This window comes from Armigeres subalbatus, chromosome 3, assembly GCF_024139115.2.
Source record: "Armigeres subalbatus isolate Guangzhou_Male chromosome 3, GZ_Asu_2, whole genome shotgun sequence".
NCBI lineage: Eukaryota > Metazoa > Arthropoda > Insecta > Diptera > Culicidae > Armigeres > Armigeres subalbatus.
Genome location: NC_085141.1, coordinates 144,220,853 through 144,240,389, shown reverse-complemented (window position 1 = coordinate 144,240,389; position 19,537 = coordinate 144,220,853). Strand labels below are relative to the sequence as shown.

At 44.6% G+C, this 19,537-nt stretch overlaps 1 protein-coding gene across 9 annotated transcripts in view; it reads left to right on the top strand.

Annotated features, from left to right (window-relative positions):
- Positions 1-13,175: 13,175 nt before the first annotated feature.
- LOC134220055 (calmodulin-like) overlaps positions 13,176-19,537 on the top strand; it is a 79,234-nt gene continuing 72,872 nt past the window's right edge. For 4 of the 9 annotated variants that reach the window (XM_062699007.1, XM_062699004.1, XM_062699005.1 and 1 more), the window contains exon 1: positions 13,176-13,286. The gene's annotated coding sequence lies outside the window, so the exon portion shown is untranslated. Of the gene's footprint in view, positions 13,548-19,537 lie in introns of all 9 variants that reach the window. The other 5 variants (XM_062699008.1, XM_062698999.1, XM_062699000.1 and 2 more) reach the window with 2 other exon arrangements.

Genomic DNA, 19,537 nt, shown 5'->3' with positions numbered 1-19,537 from the left:
TCAAGCCCTTGGACAAAGTCCCTGCTGCCCCACAGATTGGTCATGTTAAGTAAATAAAATTGTACCATTGTGGTACAGATTTATCATATTTAAGCACATTTTTCGTCATTGCAAAAAAAAGCGTGTGCAACTCGTTGCAAAACTCAATTTTTCAGCACTCGTAGTAGTCGTGCTGAAAAAACATGTTTTTGCAACTAGTTGCACAAACTACTATTTTGCAATTCCTGATCATAATACCTGGTATACCGTTTCGCCTTTGAGTGATAAAACGGCCTACTTTTCATACCAACTAATTTTGTACTTTAAAATGTTCAACTCAAATGAATTGCATAAAATCTAGGATAGGATGTGACAACTCAATTGAGACAGCCTTTTTGTTTTTTAGTCGGTTGCTCTGACGAGGTGGTCGTTTATGCATCCAAATTAATTTGGCATAGGTACAAAATCTTCCAAACATAATGTATCAAAACTTGATGTTTTTCTTTCCTTTCCATCCATTATTTAGGTATGTAAGAGAAGCGAAAGACTATAACGTGCTATAACAGAGAGAAGTTTTCAAAGTTACCAGATAAAGATTGTCGCTTCTGTTCCCTGTGTTCTGCAGTCCGAAACATGTGTAGTACATAACTGTCAAACCGTATGTATTTTTCCTTCGTTGACATTTAGATTCCCTATCCTCGCCAGCAAAAGATGTTCCGGATAGCGACGACAGCGACAATGTTTATCTTTAACTAAAATATCTTTTAGTTTTCGCTAATGAAAATATGACTTTGAGATCGTAAATAACAGAAAGGTGAATGATAGCAAGTAGCATTTGCATTAGCAATGTTACGGTGTAATTCGAAGATTGGTCACTAGTGATACTCATGTTTTACTTTTGAGATCCTTATCTAGAATGCTATCAGAAATCAAAAAGGGGAGTGGTCCTTGATTCCAACAACAAAAGCATGAGGATGACTTCTCCTGGCCACGCCCATCTACACCGTAACCAGGGAGAGGAAGGAAGTGTTGATATGGTACGAGAGGGCACCGACTTAGCGACACCCTCATAAGTACCACGGAGTTGGATAATGAGGAAGGTATTCGTTGGTCAGGATTTGCCTGTAACTGGCAATGTAACCGTGGTAGAGCTTACCCCGTAACACACCACGTAAAGGTGTCTACCCAGCGTTATGGGTCGTAAACAACAGAAAGGTGAATGATAATGCCTAAAATCAACACTTTTTACTCATCATACAATGTTCTGTGAAATTGTTCTGTAGCATACCAACTGCCGTTTTTGCAATTCTGAGCTTAATCGAGCAATCAGAACCAATTTCCAGATCGAATGAGTGACGGAGGTGTATTTTCCTATATATTTTGAATGAAATCCCCATACAAACTTCAAATCAAATGCACCAGCTTATGCAACAAGCGATTGAGCAGAACTTTTGAGAGATTGATTGCCTCACCCAAAGACACAATCCAAACCACGGGGTGCCCCGTGGAATTCGACAACTTTTTGTTTCCTGGGCCAGTCTAGTACGCATCGGGTAGGGTAAGAGTACGCATTTATCCAATCATGAGCTTTAAGTATACATTAACACGAATAAGAGTTAATAATATTTAATTGATGTTTAAAGAACATAGATTAGGGAATGTTTTAAGATTATATAACTATTAAAGGAGGAGGGGTCCCATAAATGTGAACTTTCATACGAAAAACCATTTTTTTGTATACAAAAAAATACAGAGGTAAACATATATCAGGTCTCGCGTGGCGTTCATTTTCATTTATTTAGTCTACATCTAAACAGGTAACACTGAATCAACAATTTGACGCCACAATACACGGTTCGAGGCCGCATCTCTCCATCCTCGAATACGCCCCACGCTCGCCAAGTCGTTTTGCACCTGGTCTGCCCATCTCGCTCGCTGCGCTCCACGCCGTCTCGTACCTGCTGGATCGAAAGCGAACACCATCTTTGTAGGGTTGCTGTCCGGCATTCTTGCAACATGTCCGTCTTCCTACACACCGCCAAAGATGGTCCTAAGCACCCGCCTCTCGAATACTCCGAGTACACATTTGGTGCGATGGCGAATCTTTTTTGACCGCAGTTTTTTCTGGAGCCCGTAGTAGGCCCGACTTCCACAGATGATGCGCCTTCGTACTTCACGACTAGCATTGTTATCAGCCGTTAGCAAGGATAGGAGGTAAACGAATTTCTCGACCACCTGGAAAGTATCCCCGTCTATCGTAACGCTGCTTCCCATGCGGGCTTTGTTGCGCTCGGTTCCGCCCACAAGCATGTACTTTGTCTTTGACGCATTCACCACCAGTCCAACTTTTGTTGCTTCATGTTTCAGGCGGGTGTACAGTTTTGCCACCTTTGCAAATGTTCGGCCGACAATGTCCATGTCATCCGCGAAACAAATACATTGACTAGATCTGTTGAAAATCGTACCCCGGCAGTTACACCCGGCTCTCCGCATGACACCATCAAGCGCAATGTTGAACAACAGGCACGAAAGTCCATCACCTTGTCTTAGTCCCCGGCGCGATTCGAACGTACTGAAGTGTTCGCCCGAAATCTCCACACAGTTTTGCACACCATCCACCGTTGCTTTGATCAGTCTGGTAAGCTTCCCAGGAATGCTGTTCTCGTTCATAATTTTCCATAGCTCTACGCGGTTTATACTATCGTATGCCGCCTTGAAATCAACGAAGAGATGGTGCGTTGGGACCTGGTATTCACGGCATTTTGAAAGATTTGCCGTACAGTAAAGATCTGGTCCGTTGTCGAGCAGCCGTCAACGAAGCCGGCTTGATAACTTCCCACGAACTCGTTCACTAATGGTGACAGACGACGGAAGATGATCTGGGATATTACTTTGTAGGCGGCATTAAGGATGGTGATCACTCAGAAGTTCTCACCCTCCAGCTTGTCGCCTTTCTTGTAGATGGGGCATGGTTTCCCAGATTCTGACTATCAGTTTGTGCAGGCAAGTGACCAGCTTTTCCGAGCCCTTCTTGATGAGCTTAGCTCCGATACCATCCTTATCAGCTGCTTTATTTGGTCTTTAGCTGTTGGATGGCATCCTCAACTTCCCTCAAGGTGGGGGCTGGTTGGCTTCCATCGTCCGCTGAACTGACGTAGTCATCTCCTCCGCTGCCTTGACTTTCACTGCCTGTACTCTCAGCGCCATTCAAATGTTCCTCGTAGTGCTGCTTCCACCTTTCGTTCACCACACGTTCGTCCGTCAAGATGCTCCCATCCTTATCCCGGCACATTTCGGCTCGCGGCACGAAGCCTTTGCGGGAAGCGTTGAGCTTCTGATAGAACTTGCGTGTATCTTGAGAACGGCACAGCTGTTCCATCTCCTTGCACTATGCTTCTTCCAGGCGGCGTTTCTTCTCCTGAAAAGGCGGGTCTGCTGTCTCCGCTTACGTCTATAACGTTCCACGTTCTGCCGGGTACCTTGCTGCAGCGCGACCGCCCGCGCTGTGTCCTTCTCCTCCAGAATCTGTCTGCACTCTTCGTCTAACCAATTGATCCGTCGATTTCGTCCCATATACCCGACGTTGTTATCTGCTGCGTCGTTAATGGCTGCTTTGACTCTATTCCAGCAGTCCTCAAGAAGGGCCCCATCGAGCTCACCCTCTTCCGGCAACGTTGCCTCGAGATGCTGCGCGTATGCAGTGGCGACATCAGATTGCTTCAGTCGCTCTAGGTCGTACCGCGGCGGTCGTCGGTACCGAACATTGTTGATGACGGATAGTTTTGGGCGCAGTTTAAGCATCACCATCTGGTGGTCAGAGTTAGAGTTTCCATCCCGGGACATCCCGGGACAAAAAATCCCGAGATTTAGGAAAATTCGGGATTTCCCGATTCCCGGGATATTATTTTTGAAATCCCGAAAATCCCGGGATTCCCGGGACAAAAAATACTGTTTCATTTCCGGTTCGCAAACAGTGTAATTATTCTTCTTACAAAAGTTATTTGTTTTGAACTCGAAACCCAACTTAGGTAATAAACTCATATCGTATTTTTATACCTTCCATTAAACATGATTTTTTTTTCAAGTTCGTTTATTTGATAGGCTCAGGCATGTATACGGAACCAAAGTTCTTTGTGATACACAATCGATATCATCTTATTATTAAATTAGTAAGAGAGGAACAGACATGAAAATATCGGAGATAGTTAATAGGAAAACTTCACAAAAAATATTGGATTCCCCTATACTCTCACCCTATACACTCCCCTATACACTCAATGGAGGGCTACTGACTGATACTTTTTCCAGCAGCTACAGCTCTCTATTAATTAAACGACAAGTATCTACAGTAAATGATCAGCTACATCTATTTGGCGTCTGCTTCCTACCCATCTCCCGTCTAAAGCGAGGTTGTGTACACTAGCAGATATTCGCCTTGCTAATCTCCTCGTGCCGCCCAACATTGAGTCAGTCTTCCTGAGCTTCTTGCCTCCAAAATAATTCTTAATCCGATTCATGTCCTTCCAATCGACGTTCGTACAACAAACTTTCCAGCACATGCGCAAGTACAAGTGATCCGACCTATAGATAGTGGAATATGCTCTGCTTAATTGTTTTGGTGTATCGCTTCGATCAACATCAACTCTGGTCAACAGGCTGCAATCAATTTGTCCAATTCTCGGCTTCTGTCAAAATTGTATACCAACTTTAATCGCGTAATATATTAACCCCATTATCGTTGAATTATCGAGTTAACTTACGTTATATTATCGAGCTCCGATAATAATTGAGTTGATTCATCTTTATCGCAGCAAATGATTACGTTGAATACAATTAACTTTATCGGCAATAACGATAAATTAACGATTAACATCAAGATTAGGAAGCGATCCGTTCAAGATTAGGAAGAGCTGCAGCTCTTGGCAAAGGTATCAATTAGTAGCCTGCAATGGGAAGGAGCATACTCTAGTATTGTGTATTCTTTGTGAGGGGGCTCCCATTTATCCAATAGGTTATGGGCCCAGTACGATTCTACTGCGCATCTTCCATCTTTCGTCACTAGGGTATTGAATGCAATCCCAGCAACTGTCTAAACCCAATGCATATTCAAAACAATGCAAATAGTCAAGCCGACATCAACCGCCAGCGAACATTTCTTCTCGGACTCGGCGATCATATATTCCAAAAGCGTACTCTACCTGCCGAGAAAAACGTGAATGCTTCTTGAAGTTGTATTTTTCGAAAGAATCGATTCAAATTAGAATTGAATTGAGTTCCAATTTGAAATCTGTATTATCTGGCTTTTCTAAAATATGAACGTTACCCCTGAACATTAAATAAAATAGTTTTTAAATAAAAAATAAGTTTTCTAAGGAAACATCGAAAAAACCGGGATCCCGGGATTTCCCGGGATATACGAACAAGCTCATCCCGAATCCCGGGACAACGAAAATGGCCGGGAAATGGAAACTCTAGTCAGAGTCGATGTTAGCGCCACGATATGTCCTGACGTCGATAATGTCGGAGAAGTGCCGTCCATCAATCAGAACGTGGTCGATTTGTGATTCTGTCTGCAGTGATGATCTCCAGGTGTACCGATACGGGAGGCTGTGTTGGAAGTAGGTGCGAATGGCCATATTCTTGGAGGCGGCGAAATCAATAAGTCGTAGGCCGTTTTCGTTCGTCAGCCGGTGAGCGCTGAACTTCCCAATAGTCGGTCTTACTCCTCCTCTTGGCCAACCTGAGCGTTCAAATCTCCTATGAAGATTTTGACGTCGTGGCTTGGGGAGCTGCCGTACTCACGTCCCTGCTGCGCGTAGAATGCGTCCTTATCATATTCAGTGCTTCCGGAGCGTGTGCTATGGACGTTGATTATGCTGAAGTTGAGGAACCGGCCTTTGATTCTCAACCTTCACATTCTTTCATTGTTCGGCCGCCACCCGATTACGCGCCTTTGCATATCGCCCATCACTATAAAAGCTGTTCCCAGCTCGTGTGTGTTGCCGCAGCTCTGGTAGATGGTATGATTACCTCTAAAAGTTTGCACCATTGATCCTTTCCAACAATCCTCCTGCAGCGCTACGTTGCCGAATCCACGGTCCTTGAGCACATCGGCGAGTATGCGTGTGCTCCCGATGAAGTTAAGAGATTTGCAGTTCCACGAACCGAGTTTCCAATCGCTAGTCCCTTTTCGTCGCAGTGGTCTTCGACGATTAATGGGGCCCTCCTTAGCCGTGCGGTAAGACGCGCGGCTACAAAGCAAGACCATGCTGAGGGTGGCTGGGTTCGATTCCCGGTGCCGGTCTAGGTAATTTTCGGATTGGAAATTGTCTCGACTTCCCTGGGCATAAAAGTATCATCGTGTTAGCCTCATGATATACGAATGCAAAAATGGTAACTTGGCTAAGAAACCTCGCAGTTAATAACTGTGGAAGTGCTTAAGCGAACACTAAGCAGTGAGGCGGCTCTGTCCCAGTGTGGGGATGTAATGCCAATAAGAAGAAGAAGAAGGTCTTCGACGATGGTTCCGGTCCGTACTCTCTTGTTGATTATTCGTTCATGGCCTGACACCAAACCCCCTAGATTTCCGGAGAACCATTCCTCCTTATTCCCGGCGCACAGTTTCACTTAGAGTCCCTCGCTGGCACTCGGACGAGGATCAGCCGCCCCTAACATGGAGAACAGACGCTGTTGTTGCTAATGTTGCTCGTATCCCGGCCAGCACCGCGTGGCGTAAACAAAGGAATTTTTCCTTAAAGAAAATCCACCAATCACGTAACGTAAGATTTGGCCATTTCATCACCCCTTAACCCTATCTAACACTTTTTGTATGAATCCTCTAAAAAATATATGGATCGTCATACATCTCGCAACCTCTCCCAGCTGAGGGTAGCGTAATTTATGGATGTTTCTTTTGATTAAATGAAACTATCATTTAGATGAAATTGTGTTTAGGTGTACAACAAGTCCTAATACAATTTAATAATTTGCTTCAGTCGCTAAGTCCTTTCTAACACCAAATAATCAACTTATCCTCAAAACTTGTGATAATTTTCAATTTCTGTTTCTTTTTTCTTAGTTGTTGGATAGTTGGATCTTTACGTAGTAGTTGGATCTTTACGCTTTGGAAGTAGTCTTATTTCGGCCAGAACTCAGAACTTGAAGATTCAGATGCGTACTCTTGCCCCATCCGTTCCTGCGTACTTTCACCCCACAGTCCCAAAATTTATTCAAGTTATGGTTTTGACTTCTTGGAAAACCAACCGGATTGGTGTTAGCATAGCATTAGAATTAGCATTTTAGCATTAGCATTGTTACGGTGTAATTCTTAGATTGGACACTAGTGATACTCATGTTTTACTTTTGAGATCCTTATCTAGAATGCTATCAGAAATCAAGAAGGGGAGTGGTCCTTGATTCCAGTATTAAACAAAAATAACAAAGAGGATAACTACTCCTGGCCACGCCTATCTTCACCGTAACTAGGGAGAGGAAGGAAGTGTTGATGTAGTACTTACTTAACGAGAGGCCACCGACTTAGCGACACCCTCATAAGTACCACGGAGTTGGATAATGAGGAAGGTATTCGTTGGGCCAGGATTTGCCTGTAGCTGGCAATGTAACCGTGGTAGATCTTACCCCGTAACACACCACGTAAAGGTGTCTACCCAGCATTACGGGTCCCAACCAGATTGGTGTTCTGCATCATAAATTACTCTATACAATAGATTATCGAAATGGTATAATCACAAACAGACAAACAGACGTAACAGTTTGAACATTTTTCAGAAAAATCCATCGCCCATCTCTACTACCATCTTGCCAGCATGTTGCACGAAACAATGTTTCGTATGACATTATCACCAGAAGGCGCTGGAGTGAAATGTCAGACTCGAAGGATTACAACGCTAGCGCCTTTAGTTGTGAAACGCGCAATCGATCAAATTCAAATTGATCGTTGAAGTCATGGTCGATGGAAATGTCTTCAGTGTTACGTATGTTTGTCTGTGGTATAATGTTCACCTGAGATGCGTGTTGAGAATGCAGGGCAAATTTTTTAACTATAGCCTGATCAGCTTCTATGCCCAACGAACGATAAGCCTGATGACGTGAAGGATGAGTTCTATGAGAGCCTTGGTAAAGCCTACGGAGAGTCCCCAACACACGATGTACACACTTAGTTCGGCTCGGCATATTTTGATTCTTTTGCCGAGATCCGCACAGCCGAGCGCTCGGTTCGTGACTTTCTGCTGACATCTCAGCTGAAAAATTAGTTTGTTTACTGCGGCACTCAAAGAAGCCACCGTAAACATACGTTCATTCAGCCGATATTCCAGCAAACGAACTTAAACCGAGATTTGCACAGCCGAGATCGGTGGAAAAATTTAAGTGTGTAAAGATTGTCATCGGGGATGCAAATGCGCAGATCGCTACCAACGATAATAATCTGCGACTTGTAACCTTTGCTGCTGCTAGAAGGATGGCAATCAGCAGTACCTACTGCGCACGTAAGAATATCCGCAAACACACCTGGCAACATCCGAGTGGAGACACTTGCTCACAGATAGACCAAGTGCTGGTCGACGGACGACATTTCTCGGATGTTATAGATGTAAGGCCATTCAGAGGTCCGAACATCAACTCAGATCACTACCTAGTTGCAAAAATTCGGGCGCGACTCTCCAGCGTCCCGAATTCACGAAACGACAGAACGATGCGTTTCAATATCCAAGGATTGTCAGTTGAAGGAGTTGCTGAACAGTACCACCAGAAGCTGGACGAGCAGATAGGAGATGCCACCGGATCTGGCGACGTCAACAGATTGTGGGAACATATCAACGAAGCTGTGACTACAACGATGCTAGAAGTTTGCTAGAAGTCGAATGCTAGTGGCTCGTACCCGTTTTAACAGAGAGTGGTACAGTGTAGCAAAGGCAGAAGAGAAACGAATCCATCGTAGAAAAAAAGGTAACACGAAGAGAGTGTGATAGCTGAAGCGCAGGAGAACATGGATAGAAACGATATGCGGAGGTTTTGCGCAACTGTCAATGGCGCGCGGCATAAGACTGTGCCAGTGCCCGCCAGATGCAATGACCGAGAGGGGAATTCGCTGACAGACAAGACTATGGTGGCAGCCAGGTGGAAGTAGCACTTCGAAGATTTGTTGAACGGTGAAAATGAAGGTGTATTAAGGAGCAGGATGGACATAGTCGGCGACGGTCAAGCTGTGGAACCACCAACGCTGGACGAGGTAAAGAAGGCTCTAAACGAGCTGAAAACAGTAAAGCTGCTGGGAAGGACGAGATCCCGGTTGAGCTTCTCAAACACGGAAGTGAGCAGCTGCATCAATCAATCCACCACATTATCCAGAAAATATGGGAGGATGAAGAACTGCCTGCCGGCTGGTTGGATGGCCTCATATGCCCAATCTATAAGAAAGGGCACAGACTAGAGTGTGCCAATTACAGAGGGATCAACCTGTTGAACTCGGCGTACAAAATCTTGTCGTGTATCCTGTTTAACAGACTGAGACCGGTTGAGAAGTCCTTCGTCAGCGAATACCAGGCAGGTTTTCGTGAGTGCCGATCACCGACGGATCAGATGTTTAGCATGCGAATGACCCTTGATAAATTCCGGGAGTACAACTTGCAGACTCATCATCTGTTTGATGATTTCAAAGCAGCGTACGATTCAGTGAAAAGAAATGAACTGTGGCAGATAATTTCCGAACATGGTTTTCCGGCGAAACTGATTAGATTGATACGTGCAACGATGGATGGCTCGAAATCAAGTATTCGGATTGCAAAGTGCCAACCTCGTTTGTGACCTTAGACGGATTGAAGCAGGGTGATGCACATTCGAATCTATTGTTCAACATTGCACGCGAAGGCGCTATTAGGAGATCTGGCGTGCAGAGGAACGGCACTATCATCACACGGTCGCATATGCTCCTGGGCTTTGCGGACGACATCGACCTTATTGAAATCGATAGCAGAGCAATAGTGGAGGCTTTTTCCCCACTGAAAAGGGAGACAGCGAGGATAGGCTTAACCATTAACTCTACAAGGACAAAGTACATGGTGGCAGGTAGAGATAGGGGAAGGCCTAGTGGTATTGGTGCAGAGGTAGTGCTTGATGGGGATGTATTTGAAGTTCTTGAGGAATTTGTTTACCTTGGAACGCTTGTGACATGTGACAATGACGTTTCCCGTGAAGTGAAAAGACGTATTGCTGCTGCAAATAGGGCCTTTTACGGGTTACGTAACCAGCTTAGGTCCCGCAACATACAGGCGGAAACGAAATTTGCTCTATACAAAACTCTGTTTATACCAGTGGCCCTTTATGGACATGAAGCATGGACGTTAAAAGAAGCGAACCGGAGAGCTTTCGGGGTTTCCGAGCAAAAAGTGCTGCGTACAATACTCGGAGGGAACTAGAAAATGGTGTGTGGCGCAGACGCATGAATCATAAGCTGTATCAAGTATACAAAGTAGAAAATATTGTGAATCGTATAAAATACGGCAGACTTCAGTGGGCTGGGTCGGAAGAAAGAATAGCGAAAACAATATTCAACGGAGAAGCAGATAGGGGCCGGCGTCTTCGTGGAAGGCCACGAACACGCTGACTGCACGCGGTGGAATCGGACCTGGGGTCCCTAAACGTTCGGGGAAACTGGAGGAACATCGCCCAAGACCAACGATTATGGAGCTCTACAATACGCCAGGCATAGGTTTATCGACGCTGTAGTCGACCAGGTATGCAGTTAAGGTAAACCTATTGATCTGAATATAAAGGTAATGTCACGAAAATTTAAAACTGCGACTATGAAAATAGCTTAGGTCATGCCATAAAAGTTACCTCTAGTGACCCCAACAATTATCGTCCAATATAAACTTTGTCGGTTATCACAAAATTTTGGTACATATTAATAAATTGAAATTGAATTGAAATTGAACTCCTCGTTCTGCTCTGTCACCGCCACTATAGTAGATGTGGTACTTGAATGAATTGTTCGCTATGGGATCCACCGCCCGGATTTCACGTTCTCCAGTTCTGGGCCACCGTATTTCCTGGATTGCTGCCACACTCACGCCGACCTTCTGCTGTTCACGAGTCAGAAGCCCAATACGTGCGGTTTCATTCAAAGTTCTCACGTTCCAAGATCCGACTTTCCAATTGTTGTCCTTTATTCGTTGCCGGGTCTGTTGCCGTTGAATCAATCCGTTTGCTCTACTTTTGCCTTTCTTCGTACCTGTAGAATCTTCGGTAGGCTACCTTATCAGGGTTGCGCCATCTACATCGCGTTGAAGGGGCTAGCTTCACGATGCTGACACGATGCAACATGGTGTGCACAGTTTAGTTCAGAGTCCCTCGCTGGCACTCTAACGATGATCAGCCGCCCCTAACATTAGGAACAGACGCTGTTGTGAGCCGCTCCTAACATGGAGCACAAACGCTCGATCAGATTTGCACCTCCGGAGAGGAGCAAAATCCCCCCTCCCCTATCAGCATACGACCATAGTTTCCACCGGGGTTGGTTATCCGATCTTCCCTAAAGTTGCTCGTACTCCGGACAACACCACGAGGAGGTAGGGATAGGAGTTGCTGGGTAAGAGGCCGCAAAATGGGGTATGTTTTATTCCTTCAGGTACGCGAAGTAGCAATGGTACGCTTTACCCAGCATTTGCCGTGCCAATAGGTTTGATAGGTCTCAATAACTAAAAAATATACTCCTACATCGTGAAGTTCGATATGTCGCATGCTATGTTTTTTAAACAGGATTCAAGACTTTCACAGAAGAATTTTCTCCAGAATCCATTCAGGGTGTTTCCTATGAATCAAAAGGGATCAAAATTGATAGTAGAACTCTGATATTAGTTTCATTTTATCTTTCACAAAATTGCCGGTTTCAGGGTACCCAAAACTGGCCATCATGCTTCCAAATTCGTTAAGAGGCATCGCAACTAAGATTTCGCCATGATACGGGTGTGAAAAGTCAATGTTTGTAGAAATAACAAACAAAAAAGTTAAAAATGTCCGATAGACCCCACTGGAATTCCGTATAAATCCGTAACCGTTGAATCGACATTGACCCTCTAAAATTATTGTAATTTTCAGTTTGTGTCTGAAAATTTCAAACAAATCAGTCGAAAATAGAGTGAGTTAGAGCCAAAAATTTGGGTGCGCAAAATAGGTTGGGGATGCAAGGATTAAAAATGCATTTTTTTCTGCTTGTAATTTTATGTCACGTATCATGTTTTATACTTTTCTCAGATACTAGAACTTTTTTGCTGACCAATGCTGTATGCAGATCAAGAATACATTATGGATACGCACAGTCTCTTCAAGTCTGCTTTAAAATAATAATAAATACCTACGTCGATGCTACTAGGGATAGGCCGTGTTAACACTATATTTTTTCCTTAACCTTTCGAAAGGACCTAAATGACATTATTTTATGAATTAATTTGAGTACTGCAATCAATAGACTTTATATTGGTCTGTTGATTGCAATATTCAAATTAATTCTTAGCTCCTTAGGTCCTTTTAAAAAGTTGAGCACAACTCTCACAAGATACATATATGGCAATCGGGAATATATCATTATTTTTTAAACAAATACCAAAATATTCAAATATCGTGCAACTCGGCATGAGGCTGTATCTGCAACACACATGTTGCTGGCATTTTCTCTCATTTTCTCAATCCTGATCGCTTATCACCCGAGCATATGTCAACGTTTCCTCCACCCACTCGCCAACGGGCGTCATGCGAGGACGAATGGTACATAATGCATTTAGCTGAAAGTGATTCTAACGCCTTCAAGTTTCATTTCTTCTTAGGGGTGGTAAAAAGTATATTACATTTTCGAGTTGTCGAAAAGTTTTATATTAAAAATGTTGAATCGGGTTATTTAAGTGGCAATTGTTTACTTTCCTTTCGTTGGGTTTAATTTGGAAAATTGCTTCTAGTGTGGGAATTGAAACCTTTTAGTTTAAACTGTGTTTAGTTTAGTCTATGTTATTCTTTACTGGTGTGCATTTAGTCCCATTTCCCTTACACGCGGAACAAGAAGATAAAGCCAACGAACCCCACTGGGGGAAAATTCTCTACGAAATGCAACGCATTTCCTCGCTCTCGGGACCAAACCGAGATAAAACATCGGAAAAACTCCTTGCAGCCTTCATTCTCTGTAGCGAAGTCTTTCGGTGCGGATGCTTAGCGATTTACCCGGTGAACAGTTTTACTAAGCCCCCAACATTGTTGTGCGTTTCCACCCTGAAACACCCGCCGTGTCCTCGCTTCGTGTGAGTTATCTAGGATTTGTGGAAGTGGCACAGTTCCTTTGTTCGGCCAACGGAACGGCGAGCAAGAAGCCAGAACTTTCGATCAACTTTTGGTTAGAATTAATTTTCCGCTAGCCGAACCGTGAAAGTGCGCGAGTATTTTCCCTGAAAAACAAGCCGAAGTTTAGCGAATCAGTGTATGCGGTGACAAAACTCGAAAGAAAATAAGGAAATTTCCCACGAGTCGAAAGGAATGTTCCAATCAGCTTAAATTGTGTGGCTGTGAGTGTTCCCTTTTCAGCGAGGAAGAACGAATGGAAATCTGATAAATGATATAGAGGATTATGAAAATCTTCCAAAGCAAAAACTCGTAAATTTTCCTCAAGCGACAGTACCAAGAACGATTGAAAATTGAAATCTAGAAATAAGTCTCTTTGGGGAATACAGACATCAATAACATCCGAAAAATAAGAAGGAAATACATTTGCTTGATTTCCGATTGTTCAAACACTGTATTCGCAAGCAGCAACGGCAGCTTCCTCATCCTCTAAAACCATTCCACGAATCCTTCTTCTGCCAAACCAGTTCTCCTCCCCCTCCCCCAAGTGTGTTATCCTTTGCCAATGAAAACATCGCTCCCATCACATCAGCACATCATAGACAGACAAATTCACTGCGAAGAAATGCTCCCTCGCGTCGTGCATGGAATAACGATAACATGTAGACTACCGAATTGGGTAAACTCAACCTACTCATCTAATCTGATAACTAGCTTCCATTATTTAATCTTCGAAAAGCTTCTGCTGGCAGTTGGATTTTCCCATGGGTATTTTTCTGGTCGATTTGCGTAACCGTAAGGATCGCATGTAAGGTGAAAATGAGGCGTAACAAACTTAATGATATTTAGCACGTGTTAGCTGATTTGATACCTAGATTGCTCCTTGGAATAATAATAATACAGTGTGTAATAAGTAGTGTATATGTTATATCACTATGTTGTGCTTTTCATCCGAATAAAGTCGTGTTATTCATGGCAATGTATCGACCACGCAGGTTAGAAGTCATACAAAGTAGACATTCAAACAAATGTACGCTTAATTAATCATAACATTTCTAAATCGTGCAGTCCACACAAAATAAGCCGCTAAATGAACTTCGTTTTTTGATGCTGCTTTGGATTAGAGACTATTCCAACTTTGTCTCAGGAAAGGATTTTGTGTTAGTTTTAACCAATAATTAAAAAAATGTGTATTCAAATCGTTTAAAAAAAATATATATTAGGTAGATTGAGCATATCAGCCGGGAAAATTGGGTCTCGAATTGGGTATATTGAAAAATTTCTTCATATTTTGAAAATGACACATTTGGGCAAAACGGGTATGCTGAATAATTAAGAAATATTGGAAAAAACATAGTCGAATTGGATGAATGGTAAAATATGCATAAGGTTTCTTCAACTACTATAATAGCGTGAGAAACAACATATAACCATCCTACACTAGGGCAATATCAACAATGTCTAAAAAATACAATTTGAACCAAAACAAAATAATCATGGATTGGCGATCCAATGGATGGAAAATCTCTAAGTTAGTGACTATTTTCTAATAGAGTTGCCTAAAATAAACTATTTTTATTATGGACATGCAATTTCCCAAAAACTTACTAACCTAAGTTGGATTACACACTTAAAATAAATCACCGAATTCGGTAAAATTTTACCGAAATCTCAACAACAGAACTGTTCGGTAAATAATTTAACTGATTTTCGGTGATTTTGACAGTTGAGCAATGGAAAAAATTACAAAAAATCTGTAAAATAAATTACCGAACAGTTCTGCTGTTGAGATTTCGGTAAAATTTACCGAATACGGTGAAATGAGTTAAGTGTGTAAGATGAGCTAGGTGGTTTAGTGGCTACCGCTTCTTTCTTATAAGCAGGAGGTTGTGGGTTCAATTCCAGACTCGTCCCTTTCCTACTTTGTATTTGTATCTTAGTATCTTAGTTATTTAAGAGTTTCGCAGGATGTAGTCCGGACAAATCTCGACTATTGGGGAGTGAAATGTTTCCATCTAAGAGATAGTGGTTAGTCCCAAATAAGGATGAAAGTGATGATACTCTCATACAATAGTTCAGGCTTGTACCACTTACGAATTTGTGCGAATTAATCAATGTCAATGCTAATACAATGATAACTTACTAACCTAAGTTGGATGCTCTCCATGATTTCATTTTTTAATTTATTACCAGACTAAAGCTCGATCCACTTAGTATTTGGCCGTTTCTTTCCAATTACTGCGGCGCCTCTGGTGGCCGTACCGAGAAGTAAAATACATCACATCGTTGCGGAAGGTTTGTTTAATTTATGGTGAAAGTTTCATCAGTATTGATGCTAACATTCAAAAGTTTTCGAAAATGGAACGCGAGAGATGGGAACAAATTTTGCACACTCACGTTGGAAATCCAACATGGTTAGGAGGAATGATTTCAAAGTATCTAAAATTAGCGAAATTGACTGTAAACACTATTGCTGGATCGCGTAGCACAAAACAATCGTAGAAGTGAAATATACGACCAGAAACAACAAGTGAAAGAGCAGAGCAGTTCCAGTTCGGAACCATTTTGGGATTTCCTTGCATGATTTAGCGAAAAAGTTCACTGCGCCGTGCAGCACAGCTGTACATAAAAGTCTTCTCCATTCAGTTCGGTCCTTGGCTGCACGTCGCCAACCACGCAGCCTGCGGAGGGTCCGCAAATCGTCCTCCACCTGATCGATCCACCTTGCCCGCTGTGCACCTCGCCTTCTTGTTCCCGTCAAGTCGTTGTCGAGAACCATTTTCATCGGATTACTGCCCGACATTCTGGCTGCGTGCCCGGCCCACCGCAGTCTTCCGATTTTCGCGGTGTAAACGATGGATGGTTCTCCCAACAGTTGACGCAACTCATGGTTCATTCGCCTCCTCCACGTACCGTCCGTCATCTGCACCCCACCATAGATGGTAGGAAGCACTTTCCTCCACAGCACAAACTCCTCCATGAGCATCATCCAGGTCTCGTGTCCGTAAAGAACTACCGGTCTACCGAACTCCATTCGATCGGAGCGTTTTGCGGAGTCCAAAGTACGTACGATTTCCTGCCATGATGCGTCTCCGAATTTCTCTGTCAGTATTGTTATCGGGGGCAGCAGGGACTATGTCCAAGGGCTTGACGATCCCTCCCCAGGCCATCTGCGAGTTGTGGCGCCTGCCTAGGATGTGGTGGGGTTTGACAGTGGGTCCTGTTAAACCTCTATAAAACGCTGCATGTATCCGCAAGTAGGCTCCGCCAAAACGACCGTGTGCCGCTCAAAGCACACAAGCCCAAGTCCTGGTGTTATGTGGGACGCTAAACAGCCCTGACACGACGGCCCTCCGACGAGACAGGAGGTTCGCGCAGGCTCAATAAGTTACCTTTAAAAACAACCATTACGAACGACATAGAAGATAATACGACTCGATACAATCGGCAACGATCTAGGCGACGAATAAAGGATCACGATTGGAAGCTTGGAACATGGAACTGCAAGTCGCTAGGCTTTGCAGGTTGCGACAGGATAATCTACGATGAATTACATCCCCGCAACTTCGACGTCGTAGCGTTGCAGGAAATCTGCTGGACAGGACAGAAAGTGTGGAAAAGCGGGCATCGAGCGGCTACCTTCTACCAAAGCTGTGGCACCACCAACGAGCTGGGAGCCGACTTCATAGTGCTGGGAAAGATGTGCCAACGCGTGAATGGGTGGCAGCCAATCAACGCAATGGTGTGCAAGCTGATGATAAAAGGCCGTTTCTTCACCTGTAGCATCATCAACGTGCACTGCCCTCACGAAGGAACACATACGATGGATGCCCACTTCGGGACGTCAAAATCGCCATCGGCGACATGAACGCTCAGGTAGGAAGGGAGGAAATGTGTAGACCGGTCATCGGACCGAATAGTCTGTATACCGTATCGAACGACAACGGCCAACGATGCATAAACTTTGCAGGCTCCCGCGGAATGGTAGTCCGGAGCACTTTCTTCCCCCGCAAGAATATCCACAAGGCAACATGGAAATCACCTAATCAAGTAACGGTAAACCAAATCGACCACGTTTTAATCGACGGTAAATTCTTCTCCAACATCACGAACGTACGCACTTACCGCAGTGCGAATATTGAATCCGACCACTACCTCGTTGCAGTATGTCTGCGCTCAAAACTCTCGACGGTGTACAACGGAGTCGGAGTCGTCCGCCGCGGCTAAACATTGGGCGGCTAACAGACGGTAGACTAGCCCAAGACTACGCGCAGCAGCTAGAAGTGGCACTCCCAACGGAAGAGCAGCTAGGCGCAGCATCTCTTGAAGATGGCTGGAGAGATATTCGATCCGCCATTGGAAGCACCGCAACCGCTGCACTAGGCACGGTGGCTCCGTATCGGAGAAACGACTGGTATGACGGCGAATGTGAGCAGTTAGTTGAGGAGAAGAATGCAGCATGGGCGAGTTTGCTGCAACACCGCACGAGGGCCAACGAGGCACGATAAAAACGGACGCAGAACAGACAAACTCGATTTTCCGGAGGAAAAAGCGCCAGCAGGAAGATCGAGACCATGAAGAGACGGAGGAACTGTACCGCGCTAATAACGCACGAAAGCTCTATGAGAAGTTGAATCGTTCACGTAAGGGCCACGTGCCACAGTCCGATATGTGTAAGGACCTAAACGGGAACCTTCTTACAAACGACCGTGAGGTGATCCAAAGGTGGCGGCAGCACTACGAAGAGCACCTGAATGGCGATATGACAGACAACGGTGGCGGTATGGTAATGAACCTAGGAGCACGCGCGCAGGACATGCGACTTCCGGCTCCGAATCTCCAGGAAATCCAGGAGGAGATCGGCCGGCTGAAAAACAACAAAGCCCCTGGAGTTGACCAACTACCAGGAGAGCTGTTCAAACACGGTGGTGAGGCACTGGCTAGAGCGCTGCACTGGGTGATTACCAAGATTTGGGAGGATGAAGTTTTGCCGCAGGAGTGGATGGAAGGTGTCGTGTGTCCCATCTACAAAAAGGGCGATAAGCTGGTTTGTACCAACTACCCCGCAATCACATTGTTGAACGCCGCCTACAAGGTACTCTCCCAAATTTTATGCCACCGACTAACACCAATTGCAAGAAAGTTCGTGGGGCAGTACCAGGCGGGATTTATGGGTGAACGCTCTACCACAGACCAGATGTTCGCCATACGTCAGGTGTTGCAGAAATGCCGCGAATACAACGTGCCCACACATCATCTTTTTATCGACTTCAAAGCCGCATATGATACAATCGATCGGGACCAGCCATGGCAGCTAATGCACGAAAACGGATTTCCGGATAAACTGATACGGTTGATCACGGCGACGATGGATTGGGTGATGTGCGTAGTTCGAGTTTCAGGGGCATTCTTGAGTCCCTAGAGGGTAGTCTTGAGTCTCGTAGAGGGTTACGGCAAGGTGATGGTCTTTCGTGTCTGCTATTCAACATCGCTTTGGAGGGAGTAATATGAAGGGCAGGGATTGACACGAGTGGTACGATTTTCACGAAGTCCGTCCAGTTATTTGGTTTCGCCGACGACATTGATATCATGGCACGTAACTTTGAGAGGGTGGAGGAAGCCTACATCAGACTGAAAAGCGAAGCTAAACGGATTGGACTAGTCATCAACACGTCGAAGACGAAGTACATGATAGGAAGAGGCTCAAGAGAGGTCAATGTAAGCCACCCACCACGAGTTTCTATCGGTGGTGACGAAATCGAGGTGGTTGAAGAATTCGTGAATTCGTTTACTTGGGCTCACTGGTGACCGCCGATAACGATACCAGCAGATAAATTCGAAGACGCATAGCGGCTGGAAATCGTACGTACTTTGGACTCCGCAAGACGCTCCAATCGAATAGAGTTCGCCGCCGTACCAAACTTACTATCTACAAAACGCTTATTAGACCGGTAGTTCTCTACGGACACGAGACCTGAACGATGCTCTTGTAGGACCAACGCGCACTGGGAGTTTTCGAAAGGAAAGTGTTGCGTACCATCTATGGTGGGATGCAGATGGCGGACGGTACGTGGAGGAGGCGAATGAACCACGAGTTGTATCAGCTGTTGGGAGAACCATCCATCGTCCACATCGCGAAAATCGGAAGACTGCGGTGGGCCGCATCCGGTTAAAATGGTTCTCGACAACGATTCTACGGGAACAAGAAGGCGAG